The sequence below is a fragment of the Salmo trutta genome, chromosome 16, assembly GCF_901001165.1.
Source record: "Salmo trutta chromosome 16, fSalTru1.1, whole genome shotgun sequence".
Classification (NCBI taxonomy): Eukaryota; Metazoa; Chordata; class Actinopteri; order Salmoniformes; family Salmonidae; genus Salmo; species Salmo trutta.
The window spans coordinates 39335467-39358101 of record NC_042972.1 but is presented as its reverse complement, the minus strand read 5'-3'; the positions used below and the strand labels follow the sequence as shown (position 1 = coordinate 39358101).

The following is a 22635-nucleotide window of genomic DNA, read 5'->3' as shown; positions in this document are numbered from 1 at the left end:
CAGTCAATTATGATTGCATGTCTACTTCTATTAACTAGAAGTAGACATGAGGGGGCGACGAAGACAGACTGGTCCATCTTGGGTTAGTTATAAAACATATTTTGGTGCATCTTTAAATAGTGATCCATTCATATTTGTCGTGACACAGGACCACGTGCTGACATAGACCAATCACGGGTCGACAGGCTCGGGCAGGATGAAAACCATAATCATGATCCTTTGCTTGTTACGGCCACTTTTACCAAAACCTTAGCATTGCTAGCTGAGCTGTTTTATAAGACAGGGCTGCCAACTCTCACGCATTTCACCCTCTTCTCACGCATTGAAAACGACTGCCTTTATTTGACTAATTAGCGCGTTAACTTTTGTACTGTGCTCCAAGTCATTTTGATATCAGCATCTGCAATTGAACATCACGGGCGGAACCCATATTATTGTTCTGGCTTGCCTCAGCACTGAACCGCGGCACACTGAAGCATATGATTGGTCTAGTTATGTGAGGGATCAAGGGGATTGGATGTGGGGGTTTTAAGAAACGCCCGTCAAGATTAGAGTGGAGTTAAATGGAGAGAGAACGTTCTCTGCTGGTTTTAGAAAACTGTAAAAAGAGCAACATGGTAGCGCTGTTTTATGTAAAAAGTTGACAACAAAATTAGGTAGCTCTTACTCCCGTCCGGCCTTTTGATAGCATCTTTTAAAGTCGATTTAATCCACACCAGTGGCGATTTTAGGATGTACATCTTGGTGGGACAAACCCCCCCCCCCCCCCCCCCCCCCCCCCCCCCAAAAAAACGGGGGATGCATGCCAGCAAAGCCTCAACACTCAACAATACATGAATTGCACTATAACGGTGACAAACGGTGCCCACAAACTGTTAGGGCCTACATAAAGCTGTCCCAACAGCAGATATTTATTTTCAGCACCATGGAGCGCTATTATGCACCATTATGTCATAATGGCCGATGAGCACCGATACATTTTGTCTATACATTTCTCTTCATATGACAAGGATTGAAAAGGATTTGCCAGTAGATTGTCGACATGATTCATGATTATGACCGCTTGTCTAGCTAAGATTTTGGAAGTATGATGTTGACATGATCAGTCCAATCAAAGCTATGGTACACATAACATGATTTGACTTCATTTTATCTGTGGCCAATGACCTTGAGCCTTCTTGGATGGGCACTTTTATTTTATTTTACCTGAGCTAGGCTGAAACACCTGCGTTTTGTATGCAGCTCTATTGACACCTGCGTTTTGTATGTTTGTATGCAGCTCTATTAACTAAATTATACTTTTTGTACATTGTTTGCAAACTGATGTGACACTATTAATGCCAAAATAAAGTACGGGGGAAAAAACACATTATTGTCAGCAAGAACAGTACTGTTATTCCCTAAATGTATTTTTGTAGCCATTCATGGACAGTTTTGAATAAGGCATTGGATATTAAATGCTGCAGGAATCAAATATAATTTTTGACATTTTAGTATTGTGCAATGGTAGGCAGAGATGGTAGAGGGACTCACAATTGTTTATATATAGAGTAAGCTGATGGCAAGGATATTCAACTAGTAGGCATAAACCACCTGACTATTGATATTCATTCTATTTTTCTTGATGTTCGGGTGTTTTAAAAAATAAATAAATGAATTGTTATACGAGAACATTTTCAAACACCCAGCACTTGGGAAACATACAGTACCAGTCAACAGTTGAGCCACACCTACTCATTGAAGGGTTTTTCTTTATTTTTACTATTTTCTACATTGTAGAATAACAGTGAAGACAAACTATGAAATAACACATATGGAATCATGTAGTAACCAAAAAAAGTGTTAAACAAATCAAAATATTTTAGATTGTTCAAAGTAGCCACCCTTTGCCTTTGATGAAAGCGTTGCACAGTCTTACACTCACACACTAAAATGTATTCAATATTTTTTTCCCCTCATGAATCTACACACAATACCACATAATGACAAAGCAAAAACAGGTTTTTAGAAATGTTAGCAAATTTATCAACTATAAAAAACTGATATCACATTTACATAAGTATTCAGACCCTTTACTCAGTACTTTGTTGAAGCACCATTGTCAGCAATTACAGCCTCGAGTCTTCTTGGGTAAGACGCTACAAGCTTGGCACACCTATATTTGGGGAGTTTCTCCCATTCTTTTCTGCAAATCCTCTCAAGCTCTGTCAGGTTGAATGGGGAGTATCGCTCCACAGCTATTTTCAGGTCTCTCCAGAGATGTTCGATCTGGTTTAAGTCAGGGCTCTGGCTGGGCCACTCAAGGACATTGAGACTTGTCCTGAAGCCACTCCTGCGTTGTCTTGGCTGTGCTCAGGGTCGTTGTCCTGTTGGAAGGCAAACCTTCGCCCCATTCTGAGGTCCTGAACGCTCTGGAGCAGGCTTTTATCAAGTATCTCTCTGTCTCTGTCTCTGTTTCGTCTTTGCCTCTATCCTGACTAGTCTCCCAGTCCCTGCCGCGGAAAAACATCCCCACAGCATGATGCTGATCTCTGGAGCTCTTTCAGAGTGACCATCGGGTTCTTGGTCACCTCCCTGATCCAAGGCCTTTCTCCCCTGATTGCTCAGTTTGGCTGGGCGGCCAGCTCTAGTCTTGGTGGTTCCAAACTTCTTCCATTTAAGAATGACGAAGGCCACTGTGTTCTTGGCAACCTGCTGCAGAAATGTTTCTGTACCCTTCCCCAGATCTTTGCCTCGGCACAATCCTGTCTCAGAGCTCAATGGACTTCTTTTGACGTCATGGCTTGGTTTTTGCTCTGACATACACTGTCAACTGTGGGACCTTTATATAGACAGGTGTGTGTGCCTTTCCAAACCATGTCCAATCAGTTGAATTTACCACAGGTGGACTCCCAAGTTGTAGAAATAGCTCAATGGAAACAGGATGCACTTGAGCTCAATTTTGAGTCTCATAGCAAAGGGTCTGAATACTTATGTAAATAATTTCTGTTTTTATTTTTAATAAGTTTGTAAACATTTCTAAAAACCTGTTTTCACTTTGTCATTATGGGATATTGTGTGTAGATTGCAGATTTTTTAAATCAATTTTAGAATAAGGCTGTAATGTAACAAAATACAGAAAAATTCAAGGGGTTTGAACACTTTCCGAAGGTAATGTATATGAACCCTGTTTTGCTGATGCTGTGTATTGGCCATTGAGAGGCTCTGAAGCCACCGGTTGGCCATATTGGCACTCCCAAGTAGGAGCAGTCCTCCATAAGAATGAATGGAATTCTACAGTATTTCAATGAAATGATTTCCAACAACATGTGAAAAGAGTCATGGGGAGTGAATACTTTCTGAAGGCACTGTATTTTAATGAAATGTCAAAGAAATTACATGTATTTTCTTGTAGTTGGAACTGTAACGTTAGTAATCTCCCAAAATGTTACGTTTTAATGTTTTTATATTATTTTATTTGTATATTTAGCTCACATAATATAATGTAGTAAAAGTATGCATTAAGGTCTGCAATAGAATCAATTAATCAATGCATTTCTATAGCTTACAATTTTTTTTATTTTTTTTTACAATGGTGAGGGAGTGGCACGGTGGCTTCAACACAGTGCCCCTTATCAGTCATCAAGTGTGTGTGTGTGTGTGTATATTAATGCATACTGGCCGTATTGTTGCAATATTGCAGTTTTTCTTAATTTTTTCAAGCGATGGACTATGTGAGGCACATACGTTCCCTTTGCGTAGGAGAAGGGTGCAACTGCAGCCTGCAGTTCGGGGCATTCCTGCATGTGGGCATTCCTGCATCTGCAGGAACCCCTCATTATACTTCTATTGGTCCATTTTTAAAGCTATGACTCCATACAGAAATGGTTTCTTGAGATCGGTGTGGAAGAACTTGACTGGCCTGCACAGAGCCCTGACCTCAACCCCTTTGAACATCTTTGGGATGAATTGGAATGCCGACTGTGATCCAGGCCTAATCACCCAACATCATTGCCCGACCTTACTAATGCTCTTGTGGCTGAATAGAAGCAAGTCCATGCATCAATGTTCTAACATCTGGTGGACAACCTTCCCAGAAGAGTGGAGACTGTTATAGCATCAAAGAAGGGACTAACTCCATATTATTGCCCATGATTTTGGAATGAGATGTTTGACGAGCAGGTGTCTACATACTTTTGGTCATGTAGTGTATTTTAGCGCAGTAAACGTGATAATTAACTACAATTGCCATGATCCAGTGTACGGCTACTTGTTCGGTCTGTTTCTTTTATACCTGCTACTCAAGAGACAGAAGAATGCACGATCAAGAGGGGATACAGAGAGAACACTTTCTTTGAGGTATCTACCTGAAAACATAATTTAAGTGATTGATAGTTGGAATTCAGCAGTCATAAAAGTATGCCTTATTTACTTTGAAGAACTACTAAAATTGTGATTTTTGTAGGAAGGCATAGGCAGCAGTGCTAAATAGATGAGCTGTATACCTGGAATTAAATAATAAAGTCATCAAATAATAAAAATGTAATATACACAGCTGAAATCTTTTATTAAAACGGCAATCAGCAGTTGAAACAAAACAAAGCTCCTCCTCACCCGTTTTTTTTTGTAAGAAGCCTAGGGATGGGACAGGAGACATGTAACCTCTCTCAAATGCATAGACAAAGCTATGGATGCAAGACGGACCATCCATGATATCAAAATTATAGTTTAACAATGTTTTTAGCCTATATAGTGTTTGTTTATGTATACTTTGTTTACAAGGTTGGCGTAAAACAAGCTTATATTTTGGGTTCTGATGGGGTACGACAGTTGAACTAAGCTCATGAGGCATATTTAAGTTATATTCTTCAAGAATCAATGGGTACATATAATTTATTTATAAGTCCAGAAATGGACGTAGCAACTGCTGATTGCTCCTTTAAAATAATGTGAATAACTGATGGTTAATAAGTGATACGCAGTCATGACCATCATGGGACTTGTATTGTTTTTATTCTGTGTTTTTACATCATTCAACCCACATAATGCATAGTGCATTTAATGTAAAAAAAATATAAAAATATATAATCGAAATTGAAAATCATGATTATTTTTTCTTAGTCGAAACCGAACGGACCTCAAAAAGCACTAATCGCTCAGCCATATAATTGGTGCTTGTCTTATGTCTATAAATATGGGTGTGGTACACTTCTGGTGAAATTACCTGACAAAGATCCTTGCAGGATCTAAATGTTGTTTGTTTATTAATAAAGGTACATGGTGGAGCCTACAGTATGAGTGTGCAGGCTCTACTTCTTTTATACCAACTTCTTTCGGTCCTGCACCCAGGATGTGCGTTTGATCACATTTGACTACCTACAACAAGCTAGCTCAGGTTACTTGAGATTTGAGCAAAAAGGATGTGACTTGATCAAAGAGAACTTGTGTGGAGGAACCAAGGGTGTTTTTTTCATCTTCTGTTCAGATGATATTCCCCCTACATTGTAACCGATTTCAAATGGTGCTAGAAATAGAAGAGACTCTAAACACCAAAAGAAAACAGTCAGCCTTGGCAAGAGGGGTCATGATGTGAGGCGGTGAGGTGTGATCCTGGGGTTGCTGTCAGTCACTGGGGAGGTGTGTTGTGCTGGCGCTGCGATTCCAATAATAACATATTCCAGTGTGACATTTACATAATTGTTACATAATTGGACACGGAATAGAATGTTTTTATTGTCATGCGATAGTCAACAAATAATGTTAACCCCCACCAGTACCACCTAGCCAAATGTGTGCGAAACTGAGACTGCCGTAGGCCTACTGTATGCATTCATCCATCCTGCTTTAAATGGTGTCCTCCTTACACCAAGAACACTGATTTCAAATGGTGCTAGATATGTTATTGATACTCTAAAACACCGTCTGAAACCAGTTTCCAGGGGAAGTTATGGTCAGGGCTGTGTCTGAATCTCCATTGGCCTCCCAAGGCATCCAGCCCTGTAGAAGTTTCAGAATAAAAATGGTTACTATCAAATGTTGATAAACAGTGGGAGCTGTCTGTTCCTTGCTTTCAGTACTTATTGAACAGTATCAGCCACAGTTGCATAGGTTTCAAATGCAAGTTCAATACATCACAGCATGATGCCAATCATAAAGGCTAATAAGTGCATATGTGGATAGTGCATAGACAAACGTTTCAGTTACTGCACATCTACCACTCCAGTGTTAATGCTAATTTGTAATTATTTTGCCACTATGGCCTATTTATTGCCTTACCTCCCTAATCTTACTACATTTGCACACACTGTATATATTTTTCTATTGTGTTATTGACTGTACGTTTGTTTATCCCATGTGTTACTGTTGTTTTTGTTGCACTGCTTTGCTTTATCTTGGCCAGGTCGCAGTTGTAAATGAGAACTTGTTCTCAACTGGCCTACCTGGTTAAATAAAGGTGAAATAAATAAATACATTTAACAAAGTCAACCATCATCAGGGTCATCAACGTATCACTTTTGGCATATTTTAGCTTTTCTCGTCTCTCCTTTTTGGATTTGTCAATTATTACAAGTACTGTCATGTATGAACAGGTTTTGATTTAAGACCTTTTTTATTCCTTTGCAGGATGGGTACCAAAGCTGAAGTGCACATGTACCATCATGGATACCTTACAAGGAGGAAGATGCCCAGTGTGACCAATTGCATGCTCTGGTGTAAGAAACCCTACGGGAAGATCAACTGAATACACATACAGTTGAAGTCGGAAGTTTACATACACCTTAGCCAAATACATTTAAACTCAGTTTTTCACAATTCCTGACATTTAATCCTAGTAAAAATTCCCTGTCTTAGGTCAGTTAGGATCACCACTTTATTTTAAGAATGTGAAATGTCAGAATAATAGTAGAGTGATTTATTTGAGCTTTTATTTATTTCATCACATTCCCAGTGGGTCAGAAGTTTACATATACTCAATTAGTATTTGGTAGCATTGCCTTAAACAATTTTAACTTGGGTCAAACGTTTCGGGTAGCCTTCCACAAGCTTCCCACAATAAGTTGGGTGAATTTTGACCCATTCCTCCAGACAGAGCTGGTGTAACTGAGTCAGATTTGTAGGCCTCCTTGCTCGCACACGCTTTTTCAGTTCTGCCCACAAATTTTCTATATGATTGAGGTCAGGGCTTTTTGATGGCCACTCCAATACCTTGACTTTGTTCTCCTTAAGCCATTTTTCCACAACTTTGGAAGTATGCTTGGGGTCATTGTCCATTTGGAAGACCCATTTGCGACCAAACTTTAACTTCCTGACTGATGTCTTGAGATGTTGCTTCAATATATCCACATAATTTTCTTTCCTCATGATGCCATCTATTTTGTGAAGTGCACCAGTCCCTCCTGCAGCAAAGCACCCCCACAACATGATGCTGCCACCCCTGTGCTTCACAGTTGAGATGGTGTTATTCGGCTTGCAAGCCTCCCCTTTTTCCTCCAAACATAACGATGGTCATTATGGCCAAACAGTTCTATTTTTGTTTCATCAGACCAGAGGACATTTCCCCAAAAAGTGCTATCTTTGTCCCCATATGCAGTTGCAAACCATAGTCTGGCTTTTTTATGGCAGTTTTGGAGCAGTGGCTTCTTCCTTGCTGAGCGGTCTTTCAGGTTATGTCGATATAGGACTCGTTTTACTGTGGATATAGATACTTTTTACCTGTATCCAGCATCTTCACAGGATCCTTTGCTGTTGTTCTGGGATTGATTTGCACTTTTTGCACCAAAGTACGTTCATCTCTACGAGACAGAACGCGTCTCCTTCCTGAGCGGTATAACGGCTGCGTGGTCCCATGGTGTTTATACTTGCGTACTATTGTTTGTACAGATGAACATGGTACCTTCAGGCGTTTGGAAATTGCTCCCAAGGATGAACCAGACTTGTGGAGGTCTACAATTTTTTTTACCTGAGATCTTTGCTGATTTCTTTTGATTTTTCCCATGATGTAAAGCAAAGAGGCACGGCGTTTGAAGGTAGGCCTTGAAATACATCCACAGGTACACCTCCAATTGATTCAAATGATGTCAGTTAGCCTATCAGAAGCTTCTAAAGCCATGACATCATTTTCTGGAATTTTACAAGCTGTTTAAAGGCACAGTCAACTTAATGTATGTAAACTTCTGACCCACTGGAATTGTGATATAGTGAATGATAAGTGAAATAATCTGTAAACAATTGTTGGAAAAATTACTTGTCATGCACAAAGTAGAAGTCCTAACCGACTTGCCAAAACTATAGTTTGTTAACAAGAAATTTGTGGAGGGGTTGAATAATGAGTTTTAATGACTCCAACCTAAGTGTATGTAAACTTCTGACTTCAACTGTATAATGATATTCTTCTAACTGTAAATGAATTAATGTAGACATAGATATGATGACTCGACTATTTAGCCAATGAAACTGTAAAGGCTTCTTGCAGTTAACTAAATCTCAGAGGTTCATGGCTTGGAATCATGTGTAGAGAGAACTTAGTCTGTTGGGAAGGCTGAATTTGATTTCCACTTTGTTGCATGAGAGACCATTTTGATTACCTTGCACAGATGCCTGTTGTCAAGTAGAGAACAGCAGGCCCATCTCTCCTCTTAATAACATTCTGGAATGCACCCATCCCTTCTGGCCATCATGGGGTGTCAGCACTGCAAGAGACAACATAAAAGAGATGTCATCTTCACTGTTTGAGTGAGTATGTTTCAAGGAATGAGTTCCTATGTTGGTTAAAAGATTCATGCAGAGTTGGATAGAGAAAGAGTATGTTAACTTCTATGGGCTACGTGGGACGCTAGCCACCTGCGGGACACAGCCAGTGAAATATCAGGGTGGCAAATTCAAAATGTCAAAATTCTACTTTTTCAAACATACAACTATTTTACACCATTTTAAAGATACACTTCTCCTTGATGTAACCACATTGTCTGATTTCAAAAAGGCTTTACAGCGAAAGCAAAACATTAGATTATGTTAGGAGAGTACATAGACAAAAATAATCACACAGCCATTTTCCAAGCAAGGACATGTGTCAATAAAACCCAAAACACAGCTAAATGAAGCACTAACCTTTGACGATCTTCATCAGATGACACTCCTAGGACATTATGTTACACAATACATGTATGTTTTGTTCGATAAATGTCATATTTATATCCAAAAACAGCATTTTACATTGGCGCGTGATGTTCAGAAAATGTATTCCCACCAAACCCTCCGGTGAATGTGCACATCAATTTACAAAAATACTCATCATAAACGTTGACAAAATATATAAAAATTATTTAAAGAATTGTAGATAGACTACTCCTGGATGCAACCGCTGTGTCAGATTTTAAAATAGCTTTACGGAGAAAGCACATTTTTCAATGTTCTGAGTACATAGCTCGCCATCACAGCAAGCTATACAGACACCCGCCAAGTTCGGGGTCACCTAAACTCAGAATTAGTATTATAAATATTCTCTTACCTTTGCTGATCTTCATCAGAATGCACTCCCAGGACTGCTACTTCCACAAGAAATGTTTTTGTTCGAAATAATCCATATTTATGTCCAAATACCTCTGAATTGTTTGTGCGTACAGATCACTTATCCAAAGGCATAACGTGCGAGCGCGGTACCAGAGACAAAGTCAAAATGTTCCATTGCCGTACTTAGAAGCATGTCAAACACTGTTTAAAATCAACCTTTATGGTATTTTTAACGTAAAATTGCGATAATATTCCAACCGGACAATAGCATATTCATTCAAGAAGAAAAAGAAGGAATGGCGCCCTCGCGGGATCGCGCATATCCAATCCCTTTGTCCACAGGCAGTCCACTGATTGACTGAGCTCCTATTATCTGCCCAGTGACAGGAGTATGCTGAAAGAACTTTCTGAAGGCTGTTGACAGCCAATGGAAGCCTTAGGAAGTGCAACGTGACCCCACAGAAACTGTAGTTTCGATAGAGAATCAAAAGAACTACAATTCTCAGACTTTCCACTTCCTGGTTGGAGTTTTCTCAGGTTTTTGCCTGCCATATGAGTTCTGTTATACTCACAGACACCATTCAAACAGTTTTAGAAACTTCAGCGTTTTCTATCCAAATCTACTAATAATATGCATATTCTTGTTTCTGGGCCAGAGTAGTAACCAGTTTAATTTGGGTACGTCTTTCATCCGGCCGTGAAAATACTGCCCCCTACACCCCAACAGGTTTTAAGCAGAACTAGGGACACAATATCTTGGTTACAATATCTGTCTTTCTCAATCAACATTGGATAGGCTACATTATAAAAGATCTCATGACTCTCCCATACAACAACAAAAACAATGCTTGTCACTGATTGGGTTTAGATCTTCCAATGAGGAGTTCTCACAAGACATGGGGTGTCAAACAAATATTGCCCCATGGGGTGCATTCGGTCTTCAACAAGGTCTGGAGGGCCGCACTGATGTGTTATATTTCCTTGCTGTCAAAATGTGAAAAAATACATTGTTTTTTGAATTTTCGATGCTCCCTGATTGTCTAGCTTTCATTTAGGTGATTATTAGGGACCTAGACACAGTCAAGAAACTTCTACAGTTTTGTATTGGTTTTATGCATTTTGAAGTATATTAAGTTTTTTGTTTTTCTTACTATTTTGGGGGGGGGGGGTTACTCAAACCACCTGTGGGCCGGATTGGAGCCGGGGGCCATATGTTTGACACACCTGCCCTAGACTAATAGGGGACAAATGCATCCACTTAGCCTGTGTTACAGTTGCTGCATGATGAAGTATTCCATCCCATTACTACTGCTGCCAATGTTGAGTCACCAAGCGAGCAAGGTTAACAACTCTCTGATCTGGAGCCATGATATACAGGGCTCTATGATGCTGCTTTAAGAAGCTCTTCCAGGAAGCATAGCCTGGATCCTTCCCCTGACTGGCTGACAGGGCTTGGAGAGAGACAGAGAGAGCGAGAGCAGGGAGAAAGAGACGAAAGAAAAAGGCACATAACCAGCTGGTCGCTCTGCTGGCACAGAGGAGGAGAGGGATCAATCCGTCAAGGTCTCCAAGAGCCACACTGCAACTTACTTCCTGGCAGGAAAAGTACGCCACTCACCCTTGCTCTCACTGCAGGAAAAGTGAGTAGGAAGGGAGGGTGCAGCTGGTTGGCACCATGGATGAACCTAGGCTAGGGTAAAAAAGTGATGTCTAGCTTCCCATGGCTCTCCTTGGTCTCCTGCGGATTTTCTGAAAATCAACACATGCCTTGTATCCTCCCCTGAGCCTCCCTCTGTCCATTAGACAAGCATACAGTATTTTGGCCCATTAAGGGTTTCACTGCAGGTGTCAGAGTATTACAGAGGAGAAATGATCTGGAATAAGAAGAAAACAGGAATATCTCTCACTGCAGGAATATTAATTCCAAAGTAGAACATCTGGCTGCCACATAATCAGCATCCTGCAGGCATCCACACTCTTCCCTGAAAGAAGACAGCATCTCAAATGACAATGCAGTAGAGCACAAATTAAAAAATACAAACATAAAAAAATGGAGAGCAAGGTAAACAGGCTTTAAAGTTCTTCCTAATTGAAAATAAAATTACCCTGGCTGTTGCCCTACCGATGTAAAAAAAACGAATATAACTAATTCCAAAATATCCTCTTCTGTCTCCCTCTCACAATTTCCCATCTCTCACCCATCTTGCCATATTCTCCACTACAATGACCGTTACATTAACAGATTGGTTGTGTTCTTTTTTTCACAACGTTTAGTTTGACAGTCAGCCTCACTCACAACCAGAAGCTCTTAAGACTAGTGTGTAAGCTCACTGTCTCTCCAATGAATTTATTCAGCGGTTCCAGGAATTCCCCCGTATACCTAAACACATTGAATGCAGCTTCTTGAACTACTCAGGCTGGCAGCCTCACCACTATACCGTCATCTAGTTTTAGGGCCACCGCGACATCCTCTTTCTTCCCTCTCCCTGTTTTTTTTTTTATCTTCTCTTTCCTCCCTGCTTCAACATTGTCAAACGTGAATTGGGTCTCTTTCCCTCTTTTGTTTTTCTCGCTTTCTATCTTTCTGTACTGTTCGCAGCTGCTCTGTTTTCTGCTTCAGAGCTAAGTTCGCTTTTGCTTACCAAGTCACCGTACTGTCTACTGCTTTTAAAGGCGCATCGTTCCCTTTTAAACCAAAATAGGGAGGCCGTTGTGTGGCCCTTTTTTTTTTTTTTTAGGCTGTCAAGTGTGTCAGTTGGTATTGCAACGCCTATATGATACATACATGTTTGTAGAGTCATGTATACTTTAAGGCATAGTGACATAACATGGTGGAGGAGGGGTAGGTGACAAAGCATTGACAGATTATCCTCTGATAGATTAGAGGTCCTAATTTAGCTGGCATGCAATGAGATAATGGAGGTACAATAACATTCAAAACTGTTAAAGTTAATCGTATGAAGAATTATAATTTATCCCCATGTTTTGCATGTTATATCTTGTATAATTGTAAGAGGAAGGGGCACATTGACTTATATGGTAGATAGCAGAAACAGCCACTCTGTGATGAAGGAGATGGCGCAGCAAAGCTTTTTTGACTACCTCACTGAGGTGCAGTGAGGCAGAGGAAAAACATAAGGTTTGAGGCATGAAGTGTTGAGGGTATATTGCATTCCTCATCGCCCTGAGAACCTCCCCAGGGACTCTAAAAGAAAAAGCAACAAATTGAGTCTGAGAGATGAGCTACATTAGTGGACAACCTGATCAGGCTGCTGATAAGCGTGACATTGTGTTTGGCTGGCAGGAGGGTGGGGTTAGCGGTGGGGCTATTGACGGAAGAGTTGGCTTACATCCTGTTCCACCTCTTGCTCTGCCTGTAGTGAAATATAAGCTGCACGTCACATGATCTGAGAGTGGAAGACAAATGATCTGCAGGTTTTTCTGTTTCGTACAAATACTTTGGTCAGTAGTCCATGAGTTCACTAGGCTTCACATGAAGCAATTTACTGCTGTATATGCAGATAATTACTCTAATGGAGTTTTGCATCTCAGTGACGTATTGGAAATAAATGGTATTATTAACAGGGACGATAACAAAGCGACGCAAATAAAAAAAATTGCGCAATAGGTTTTTCCCCTCAGCAGCACTTTAAGTGCAGAGCTGATAATGATGCCTGTGAACGAACACCGCTTCTTCCAACTTGTCTATTTATACATCATCATCCAGCAGGCAGTGGGGTTTAATTTTAGCACTGTCATCTCTCAGCAGTATTCCACCTTCCAAACTCTCATCTCCATGTAGGAGGGATAAGGCTCCATTGTAAAGACAAGTGCCAGGGTCTCTTTTTTTCTCTAAATTTAATTTACATGTGATTCAGTTCCTGCAGTAAACAACAACATTTAGTATGGATGTTTTCCTGCCATTGCTACGGATTGACAGATGCAGAGTATTGGCAGCCAGAGATAGCACCTGCTTTTGCTAAATTAAATTAAATTGCACATTTAAGTTTTTGTTTCATAGTCCTCAACAAAAACATTGTGAAATACTGCAGCTTTTTAAAATTAAGAAAAGTTGTTCTTAAACATGTCTGTCTGCTTTTGTTTGTTTGGCTGGAACAGCAGAAAAACTGCTGTTGATGTCACAGGTTTTCCTTGTCTCTGAAAGTGGGCCAGATCATTAACTGGTCAGTAGAGGGTGGGTATGGTCAACGTTTGAAATGTTTATGAAACGGCTGTTTTTATATCAAAATATATAGAAACATAAAATAATGGAGTCAGTCTACAGCATCTTGCAAGCTTTTAATGCACAATTGCTGAATGCTTCTTTCTGTTCAGACTATAACATGGGAAGTTATTTTAACGCACCTTTCTTTTTTGACATGCTAGATTTATGGTGTGAAGCATACTGACGGACTCTTTTTTTAGTGACTGGGCAGATCTACTTGGTGGGGGCGATCAGTGATGGTCCTGTACTGTGAATCATTTTCACCTGTGGAGTTTCATGACCTGCCCCCCGAGGTGAAGCAATGGGATGGACCTAGACATCGATAATTAGGGTCATTAGCCAGGGCTGGGAAGCTTCCCACTGGACACAGATGTCAGTTCATCATCTAGTTTTGATTTACATTTGATTGAGTTGTCAGCTAACATGAATTCAACATGAAATTAACAAAAAATGTCACAAGGTCATTGGATTTAGGTTAAAAGTTGAGAGAAAAAAATACTAAATTCCATTTACGTTGATGACTTTTTTTCAAATCCAATCAGTTTTCCATGTTGATTCAACGTCGTACGTCGTCATATAAAATGTTGGGGTTGAAATGACATGGAAACAATATTGATTCAACCAGTTTTTGCCCAGTGGGTTGTGGTTTGACTGTCAACAATAAGTATCATCACAAACAGGTGTGTCGAGGACCTATTGTGAAAAAGGCTTTCTCTGGCAGGTGTAGATTTCATTATGTTCCCACTAGAAACGAGGCAAGCCTGCTAACTGACTTAACGTGTACATCCCGTCATGCCAATACAGAATAGGAGAAATCCTGTCGCTTCTCTTATTTTTCACATTTATAAAACTGAGCTCATTTAGGCCCCTTCAGTTGATTATTCTGTCTGTAAATTATTGTAATATGGTGCAAAAATATCTACTTAATATGAAGCCTATATACTGGAGAAGATAAAGCAATGCCACGAATGGAGAAAAGTCAAGTCATGTGAATATGCCCAACAGCGCCCCTACACTCCTGGGAAGTATCCTACATGGTGTTTTGGTTTGTTTACATCTAGGTATATCAAGTGCGCACTGTCATGCAATCACAACACCACATATGTCAGTATGGCCTTCATTCACATAACAGTCATAAGATTCATATTAATATATTATGTAAGTAGCATGCATAGTCCTTTATAAACGCGAACTTATTATAAACATGACTATAGTCTACAGTAACTTCATTTAATCAGTAACAACTTGTTTGTAAACAATTACTTTTTTTGTTGTTTTTCTGTCTCGTTTTTATTATTGGGCTCTGTTGTGTTTGATGTTTTATACCGCCATGAGGAAATAAATAGTGACCATGCCAATATTAAGTGCAAGTGCGTAACATCCTCCTCGCTCCTATTTACGCACATCCATCTCTTGCGCAGCATCCTATTCCCAATCCCCGCTTCACACGCCATCTCGTCGCCAACAGTTTTAGCCTGCCTAACATTCCTCTATCCAAAACAAATAGCATGAAGCCGATTACTTAATATAGGCTATGTTTCTGAGGGGTTTCCAGTATCTGCGGGGTAGGCTACAATTCCCACCGGATTCCATTGCATTTGTCACAATAGCACTCGCTCTGACGCAGACAAATGTAACTATTTACCTGTCGCTCATAATTGAGAATGGTGTTGTATTCGATTAGTTTACTACCTCCACTATATGTATCGTTTACTAAATTGGCATTTTCATATTTATTTGAAGGTGAAGAGCATTTTAAGAGGACCATATCCACAATCACTATATTATAAGCTATATCAGATTTGTTTCTAGATGTTTGTGATAACACATTGTATTAGATAAATGTGTCGTTACTACATCGTTTGCATTAGGCTACTGAAATTGGCAACACGTTTCTGTAATTCCTAGAATAAAATTATGATTTAGCCTGATAGCTTACCTCAACGTATGTCTTCTTTCCTCCCTTGGCGACCCTTTCGGTTAGATCCAGTTTTCAATAACTGGATAGCACCTGTTTCCATGAAGCACCCCTCACATTATTACAGTATCCCCATCGATTTTTCCATAGCGCAACACGAGAAGCCCGCCCCTGACACTCCCCCTTCTGCTGGTTGGCCAGGCCTTGGTGAATTATTTTGCCTACGTCGGAATCACATGTGGTTGACGCATGTTTACAAACATTGGATGAGATCACATGGTGATGGGACCCAGTTTACCGTAAACCATTCGACATTAAGCATAAATTAGTGCTCGTCAGCTTGTAGTCCTAAAAACCGAAATGAGTTACCTCTGGTTCTTTCGGACATTCCTATGGGGAAAGTTGATGGCGTTTTGGGAGAAACACCGAAAATAAAGTCTAAGGGTAACAAAGGCTTAGGAGATCTTATACGTTTTGTTCTATGGAATAATATCAGTCAGTCAACATTACCTGTATGAATTATTAAGCCATTATGTGCTTGTTTTGATTAAATAAATGCTTAAAAAACTTAGCTGATTTAAGATTATCTCATAGAACTAAAAACGTATAAGATCTCCTAAGCATGTGTTTACAATAGACCGTATTTTCGGTGTTCATCAAAAAACCGTCAGAAACCCCATTAATTGGCCAACTAGCCATGCAGGACTTAGTGCCTACAAAAATACGGCATTACTATTGCTCTTTATAGAGCTCGCCAGACTGTAGTCCTAAAAAACGGAAATGAAACCTCTGGTTCGTTCCGCCATTACTATGGCATTGTGAATGCAGAAAATAAGGTATGAGGTTAACACGGGTTTAAGAGATCTTATACATTTTGTTCTATATTATTATTATTATTATTATTATTATTTGTTATTATTATTATAATAACAATAACAGTCAGTTAAAACATGACCTGTATGAATTTTGAAGCCATTATGTGCTTATTTTGATTACGTAAATGCTTCAAAATTCACAAAGTGATGTTAGCCGATTAATATTATCTCAGAGAACAAAACGTATAGATCTACGAAGCCTGTGTTTACAACAGACCTTCTTTTCGGGATTTATCCAAAAACCCTACAAAATCCCATTAATTTCCGTTAGTGCCTACAAAAAGACGGCATTACTATTGCTCTCTATACTAGTAGTTGTAAAGTATTATATAATCCCTTCGGCCTCAAAATAAACATTCACATGGCTATACTATTGCCTTTAACATGTTTATAATAGGTCTATGGGATTCTATAAGCTTATAGTAGGATGGTATAAGGTACAAAAGCATTTTTCAGATATTAAAATGTATTACATAAGTATTACACAATGTCTAATGTTCTTGGAGAAAGTGGTACTTGATGTTCTGTTCCCTCCTGTTTTGGTATGCGGCAGCGGGATAAAAATTTGTGCCAGCCAGGGAGTTCGATTTAGCTCGCCCGGGTTCCCCCATAGAGAGGAGCTTACTCAGAGTTAAAACTGATTGCATTCGTTTTGAAACCGAGCTGCCTTCCGGGAATGAGCCGGATGCCCCTTTGAATGCCGACGGCGAAGTCGGCGGGGGAAAAAAGTGTATGTCAAGCATATGGAGTAGTGAGTTTGGATTCAGTATTTTCACGTGCAAAAGTGTAAAAACGCATAAGCTGCCTTTCCAAGGAAAACTACTTTGAAAATGTTAACGTGTTTTATATTTCTCAAAGATTCGTCATGCTGTTTTGTTGTCATTAAGGCCTGGTGATTCTCGATTTGAGTCGGGTGCTCCTCCCTCACCGCTTTTGCATCGTAATGTGCCGTTTTTAGCCCAGTACACCCCGGTTCAGTCTAATCCAACTGCCTTAGTGTCCCTGAACTGTTATTGTAATTCCTTCTTCAATACAGCAGAGGGCAATATAATACAGAGTAGACACTGGCCTACACAAGTTGCCATTACTTTGCTGCGTAGTTTGATTTGAACAGCCATACGAAGTAACAGGCCCCTTATATCTCATTTTCTGATCGAAGGGTTTTGTCTAGCTTTGTGTGTTCTTTGCATCTCTATCCCTGTGCATTTTTACAACAAATGAAAATCAAAACACATTCATACATTCATAATTTGATTAAAAATCATTGCTGACTTTTTGGTGGTATGATTACTGGCATGTCATGGCCTTCAGTTAACTTTTTTCCATTACACAGATTTGCGGAATGAGAGTCTCCAGACAAGTACTATCATATGTGCAATATATCTGGTTGTAGGAGGAGGCGTGTTGATGTAATAGGATTGAAAGTGTATGTCAAAGGAATGTGTTACATTTCTAGCAGCGTCTATATCATATTTTACATGCTGTTGACTGTAATGACTGAGAGCCTGGGGTATCCTGAGAGAGGGGCTCACCCTAATGCAGAGTCTCCCAAACTCAGTCCTCGGGACCCCAAGGGGTGCGTGTTTTAGTTTTTTTCCCCCAACACTACACAGCTCATTCAAATGATCAAAGCTTGATTAGATGATTATTTGAATCGGTGCTAGGGCAAAAAACCAAAACAAGCACCGCAGTTTGGGAAACCCTGCCCTAATGGAAGGGGAGAGGGTGGTCCCGCCACCCTGAGTCAGAGTGGGGTAAGAAGGGAGGGTCTACAGGGTTTTCCTCTTGTGTATTTTGAGAATTGGGGATGGTTAGAAAAAAGTTTTTCCCATTTGCTCCTTACCTTATAGTATTTTATGCATGAGTCTCTGAGAAATGGATTAAAAATATTGTCTCTTACCCAGTACCCCTAAAATGGACTTCGTGGTCAGCAGAAATGGGTGTCCTGGGATAGACCTGATTTGGTTGTAGGAGTCTGCTTTGTCTGCTCCTCTCTCCATGTCTGCACTTGTGGCCCAGGAGATTGAACAGTCATGGTTCTACACCATTGATATCAATTAAGCAGATCAGTGCCGCAATTTCTACTTCCCATTTATTTGCTGTTTCTAGCTGAACAGTTACACTACTGGCTTTATAATCAGAGATTCTTTTCAACTCCTTATTTTGATTGGTTAAAGTTAGTACAAGGGCTCTAACTAATGATGGAGACAAATTTTGATTTATAGCTTGCCCTGTAGAGATCCATAAATACATTTTGGTAAATCATGTAATATTCTGATAATGCATGTCTGTACTGCACCTACAGTTGAAGTCGGAAGTTTATGTACACCTTAGCCAAATGCGTTTAAACTCAGTTTTTCACAATTCCTGACACATCTGGCCCTTCCTTGGACACTGTGTTAACTAACCTCCAAACGAGCTTCAATGCCATACAACACTCCTTACGTGGCCTCCAACTGCTCTTAAACGCTAGTAAAACCAAATGCATGCTTTTCAACCGTTCACTACCCGCCCTTCCGACTAGCATCACCACCCTGGACGGTTCTGACCTAGAATATGTGGACAACTATAAATACCTAGGTGTCTGGCTAGACTGTAAACTCTCCTTCCAGACTTATATTAAACATCTCCAATCCAAAATCAAATCTAGAATCGGCTTTCTATTTCGCAGCAAAGCCCCCTTCACTCACGCCGCCAAACTTACCCTACTGAAACTGACTATCCTACCGATCCTTGACTTCAGCGATGTCATCTACAAAATAGCTTCCAACACTCTATTCAGCAAACTGGATGCAGTCTATCACAGTGCCATCCATTTTGTTACCAAATCACATTATACCACCCACCACTGCGACCTGTATGCTCTAGTCGGCTGGCCCTCGCTACATATTCGTCGCCAGACCCACTGGCTCCAGGTCATCTATAAGTCTATGCTAGGTAAAGCTCCGCCTTATCTCAGTTCACTGGTCACGATAACAGCACACGTAGCACACGTTCCAGCAGGTATATCTCACTGATCATCCCCAAAGCCAACACCTCATTTGGCCGCCTTTCCTTCCAGTTCTCTGCTGCCAGTGACTGGAACGAATTACAAAAATCGCTGGAGCAGCTAACCGATTGCCGCAGTTGTAAATAGCCCACCCAATCTACCTACCTCATCCCCATACTGTTTTGATTTACTTTTCTGCTCTTTTGCACACCAGTATCTCTACTTGCACATCATCATCTGCTCATTTATCACTCCAGTGTTAATCTGCTAAATTGTAATTATTCGCTACTATGGCCTATTTATTGCCTACCTCCTCATGCCTTTTGCACACACTGTATATAGGCTTTCTTTTTTCTACTGTGTCATTGACTTGTTTATTGTGTTATTGGCTTGTTTATTCCATGTGTAACTCTGTTGTCTGCTTTGCTTTATCTTGGCCAGGTTGCAGTTGTAAATGAGAACTTGCCCTCAACTAGCCTACCTGGTTAAATAAAGGCGAAAAAAAAACAATAATCCTAGTATAAATTCCCTGTCTTAGGTCAGTTAGGATCACCACTTTATTTTAAGAATGTGAAATGTCAGAATAATAGCAGAGAGAATTATTTTATTTAAGCTTTTATTTCTTTCATCACATTCCCAGTGGGTCAGAAGTTAACATACACTCAATTAGTATTTGGTAGCATTGCCTTTTAAATTGTTTAACTTGGGTCAAATGTTTCGGGTAGCCTTCCACAAGCTTCCCACAATAAGTTGGGAGAATTTTAGCCCATTCCTCATGACAGAGCTGGTGTAAATGAGTCAGGTTTGTAGGCCTCCTTGCTTGCACACGCTTTTTCAGTTCTGCCCACAAATTTGCTATAGGATTGAGGTCAGGGCTTTGTGATGGCCACTCCAATACCTTGACTTTGTTGTCCTTAAGCCATTTTGCCACAACTTTGGAAGTATGCTTGGGGTCATTGTCCATTTGTAAGACCCATTTGTGTCCAAACTTTAACTTCCTGACTGATGTCTTGAGATGTTGCTTCAATATATCCACATAATTTTCTTTCCTCATGATGCCATCTATTTTGTGCAGTGCACCAGTCCCTCCTGCAGCAAAGCACCGTGGCAACATGATGCTGCCACCCCTGTGCTTCACGGTTGGGATGGTGTTCTTCGGCTTGCAAGCCTCCCCCTTTTTTGTCCTCCAAACATAACAATGGTCATTATGGCCAAACAGTTCTATTTTTGTTTCATCAGACCAGAGGACATTTCTCCAAAAAGTACTCTTTGTCCTCATGTGCAGTTGCAAACCGTAGTCTGGCTTTTTTATGGCGGTTTTGGAGCAGTGGCTTCTTCTTTGCTGAGCGGCCTTTCAGGTTATGTCGATATAGGACTCTTATTACTGTGGATATAGATACTTTTGTACCTGTTTCCTCCAGCATCTTCACAAGGTCCTTTGCTGTTGTTCTGGGATTGATTTGCACTTTTCGCACCAAAGTACGTTCATCTCTAGGAGACAGAATGCGTCTCCTTCCTGAGCGGTATGATGGCTGCGTGGTCCCATGGTGTTTATACTTGCGTACTATTGTTTGTACAGATGAACGTGGTACCTTCAGGCGTTTGGAAATTGCTCCCAAGGATGAACCAGACTTGTGGAGGTCTACAATTTTGTTTCTGAGATCTTTGCTGATTTCTTTGCTGATTTTTCCCATAATGTCAAGCAAAGAGGCACTGAGTTTGAAGGTAGGTCTTGAAATACATCCACAGGTACACCTCCAATTGGCTCAAATGATGTCAATTAGCCTATGAGGAGCTTCTAAAGCCATGACATTTTCTACAATTTTCCAAGCTGTTTAAAGGCACAGTCAATTTAGTGTATGTAAACTTCTGACCCACTGGAATTGTGATTAAGTGAAATAATCTGTCTGTAAACAATTGTTGGAAGAATTACTTGTGTCATGCACAAAGTAGATGTCCTAACCTTCTTGCCAAAACTATAGTTTGTTAACAAGAAATTTGTGGAGTGGTTGGAAAAACAAGTTTTAATGACGCCAACCTAAGTGTATGTAAACTTCCGACTTCAACTGTACTTAATGGTGGGGTACAACAAGATACATTTTTCTATCTGTATGAGCTACCCAATAGGCCTACACTAATTGTTGCATCTGAAATAGAAAATTATCCATGATATGAATTTGAAGTAATCAGTTTGAGCTGTAAAAAAACAAATGGGGTGGGATTAGACCCACAATACACCGCTCTCTAATGAAACATAGTTTGATGAATTAGATTTAGTTAGACCACTCTCTGATTTTCCTTTGAGATTAGTTGACTTCCTAGATAGTGGTACATTACCAAACTCGGACTAATCACTTTACGGAAAAGTTCAAACAACATAGAATGGCAAAGCTTTGGTTTACGCAGTATAGATTTATGCAATACCACATGGTATGTATGACATGAGGGACATTCCAGGTGTTGTTTGACTTTGTTGTATGATTTTTTAACTATATTTACAGTCAGGTTCAATATTATTGGCACCCTTGATAAAAATTTGCAAAAAATACATTATACAATAAATCATACAAAACTACTGAGCTTTGTTGTATGCAACAAAATAAAGGAAATTATATTATTTTATCCTAATGCAATTTCTCAAATGTTTTTTGCTGTTTTAAAGAAGTAATACTTTTTTCTTTAAATTATTCGCATCCCTGTTTTCAATACCTTACAATACCTCACCTTGCAAGGATAACAGCACTGAGCCTTTTTCTCAAAATGTTTTATGAGATTGGAGATCTAAGAGATCTTAGACCATTCCTCCATACAGAATATTTCCAGATCCTTGATATCCTTCGTCTACTCTTAAGGACTGTCATCTTTTAATTCAAATAACAGGTTTTCAATGGGGTTCAAGTCTGGAGACTGAGATGGCCATTGAACATATTAGATTTTGTGGTCAATTTATAATTCCTTTTTGTGTATTTGATTTTTTTTGTTACTTTTACCACATTTTCGTGGTATCCAATTGGTCGTTAAAATCTTGTCTCATCGCTGCAACTCCCGTACGGGCCCGGTAGAGGAGAAGGTCGAGAGCCGTGTGTCATCCGAAACACAACCCAACCAAGCCGCACTGCTTCTTGACACAATGCTCACT

At 39.9% G+C, this 22635-nt stretch overlaps 1 long non-coding RNA gene across 3 annotated transcripts in view; it reads left to right on the top strand.

The window, feature by feature from the left end:
• The window catches only part of LOC115150741 (uncharacterized), a 34926-nt gene that overhangs the window by 5573 nt on the left and 6718 nt on the right, over nt 1-22635 (top strand). For 2 of the 3 annotated variants that reach the window (XR_003867156.1, XR_003867154.1), the window contains exons 2-3: nt 6604-6692; nt 8574-8712. This is a non-coding gene — a long non-coding RNA (uncharacterized LOC115150741). Of the gene's footprint in view, nt 1-6603; nt 6693-8573; nt 8713-13914; nt 15646-22635 lie in introns of those variants that run through there. The other variant, XR_003867155.1, reaches the window with a different exon arrangement.